The sequence below is a fragment of the Capsicum annuum genome, chromosome 3, assembly GCF_002878395.1.
Source record: "Capsicum annuum cultivar UCD-10X-F1 chromosome 3, UCD10Xv1.1, whole genome shotgun sequence".
Lineage (NCBI taxonomy): Eukaryota > Viridiplantae > Streptophyta > Magnoliopsida > Solanales > Solanaceae > Capsicum > Capsicum annuum.
This window is the reverse complement of record NC_061113.1, coordinates 42,004,071-42,006,824: the sequence shown is the minus strand read 5'-3', so window position 1 is coordinate 42,006,824 and position 2,754 is coordinate 42,004,071.

Below are 2,754 nucleotides of genomic sequence, written 5' to 3'. Positions count from 1 at the left end.
GTTGGTATTGGTGGCATTAGTGGTGGTCTTGGTGGCATTGGTTGTGGCATTGGTTGTAGTGGTGGTGGTCCATCTGTTGTAATGGTTGGAAGATCTGTTGGGAGATATTAAATAGGTCTTCAAACAGATTCCCCATCTGTTCCAACTAATGGGTTATCCGTTGGAGTATTTTCTTGTAATGTGGCAGAGAATAATTTATTGAAATTTCTCCACTTGTTGTAATAGGTGGAATATCTATAGTGAGATATTAAATAGGTCTTCAAACAGATTTAGGTTCCCCATCTGTTCCAACTGATGGGTTGTCCGTTGAAGTATTTTTTTTTGGTTATGTGGTAAGAATAATTTATTAAAATTTGTCTCACCTTTTTAAAAAAAATTATGCAGACATCAAATGCAATGTATTTTTTTTTATTTGTAGTTAAAAGATGTCTCCCAAAAGAAAAGAAACAGAAAGTAGAGAAAGTAGATCAACTTTCGATCACCAAACAAAAAAGGCTAGAGTACAGATAGATTCGGATGAACTTCCAGAACAATCTCAGTTAGGGCAAAACGAAGCCAAGGAAAGTGATAACTCCTCCTCACCAATGGGGCGTGAAATAATATCAAAATTCCAGCATGATTCTGTCAAAATAATTAGTATTGACAAGTTTCAAGTTTGATGCTGATGAATAATCCTAATGTAGTATTTGGTGATCTTGTACTTAAATGTCAGTTGGGGAAACCTTTTGACGAACTTAGGAGTATTATGAAGAAGGAAAACATAGATGGACTTTTTAAGAAGAGCTGCTTTGCACACTTTCTTGAGCTGTTTGGGCCCTGCCCTCTCCATTTTCCAATAATCATGGTATATGTCCTTCTCAAGCACAGGATCATATATACGGGGGATGATAGAGGTCCGAAGGAGGGCGAAAATAAGATGGATGATGTCTGGATCAACTACTGTGGCATGCCGATTTGTTTTGGATTGAAAGAGTTTTCCATTGTGACGGGCTTGAGATGCGATCGTCCAGAAGAACCTGCCATCAAGGAAACAACCCACAAAGGGTCCAACAAACACAAGGTAAAAAAATATGGGTTGTTGGGTATTGTTGGACCGAGCTACAAAGTGAAGGATTTGATAGCGTATCTTAAGAATAAAGACATGCCAAAGCACCACAGGGATAAATTGTTCTTAGTTTGATTTGTCCATTCCGTTTTATTGGTACGAGACGTCAAGAAAGTCATAGAACGTTATTTATTGGCGTTTCTTAATGATTTTGGGAGATTCAACGATTATCCCTGGGGCTACGATAGCTACTACTTGACTGTCAAATATTTACTGAAAGAGCTAAAGCCAAAGACGACCACATTATACGGCTTTTCTTGGGCTTTCATGGTAAAATTGATCACTGTTTTTACTCATTCATTAATTTCTATTGAATATACTTGTTACTTTTTTTTTACTTGCTTCCTGTTTATAATTTTTAGGCTTGGGCATGTGAAGCCATTCCTCCCCTTAGAAAGCATTTCATGGATTACCCAGATAAGGTTTCTCATCCAAGGATCCTTAGGTGGTTGGCTGCAGTAAAGAGCAGCAAAAAAAATATTAACGAGGCTGATCTCTTTAACCCTTCGGGTGATGCATTACGTCTTCTTTTAACTAAAATAATTTGCCTCAAAGAAAGATATTGAAACAGATGTTCCATCTGTTGCAAGAGATTACCCATCAATTGCAACTGGTGCAATGGGTAATCTGTTGCAATAGACGATCCATATTTCACAATAGATTAACCATATGTTGCTCTGTTCTCTGAACCCTACTCAACAGTTTACCCATCTACTGTAAATTATGTAACAGATGGGTATTCGGATGCGACATATTATCAATTTATTTCAACATACAGATCAGCTGTTGTGGTAGCTAGATTATATGTTGCATAAGTTGGCTGTGTTAACATAGCCCGAGCACCATGTAACCCAACTGACTGCAAATTATTATTATATGATTTAAATTCTTCCTGTCATTTTTTTATAGGTTGTCCACCTTGGATCGTGCCTACCATTGATGAGATGAGGATGACTTCTTTTCTTACTTTGGGTCTTGTTGATACAAAAAAGACCCAAGACAGAGTTAATAAACAAGGAATTGGATGGAGCAACATCCATAAGAAGATCAGTTAGGCAAGGTCAGTCTAATATTAAAGCTCTTCACGACCTAACTCAAACTGCAACAGATTTGGGTGCTTATTCTAGGGGTACTGATGGTGGAGTTGTTTGTGATGGTGGAAGCCATCCTGCTTCTGATTCTGCTGCCAGTCGTGATTATGAGCATGTTGGTGCTCAGCAAAAAATAAACATGTTTAAAATACCCCTTGCACAGGTCCTCCCTTTCACCCCTACACCAGTCCCTCCCACCCTAACAGTGGTCCCTCTCCCCCTCCTCACCCTCATATTCACATTGCAAATGCAAAGTATGCAAAGACAGAGAGGATAAACTCCTCGACAAGCTAGAGGCTATTACTAAAGCTGCCGAGGATTTGAAATCCAGGAGGCGTGTCATACCATCCAATGAGATAAGGGAGCCATGCACTCCTACAGTGGAGGTTAGGAGGAAGAGAATAAAAATTAGACAAAAAATACAACTCCCCCCACTCCAATAGTTGTTGAAGTTCAGGGGCCGCCGAAGAAGGTGGACATATTTGCAGTTCTTGGCAAGGAGAATAAGAAAGAACTGGAAGAATTCATCAAGATGAAGGTTCAAAAAGAATACACCAT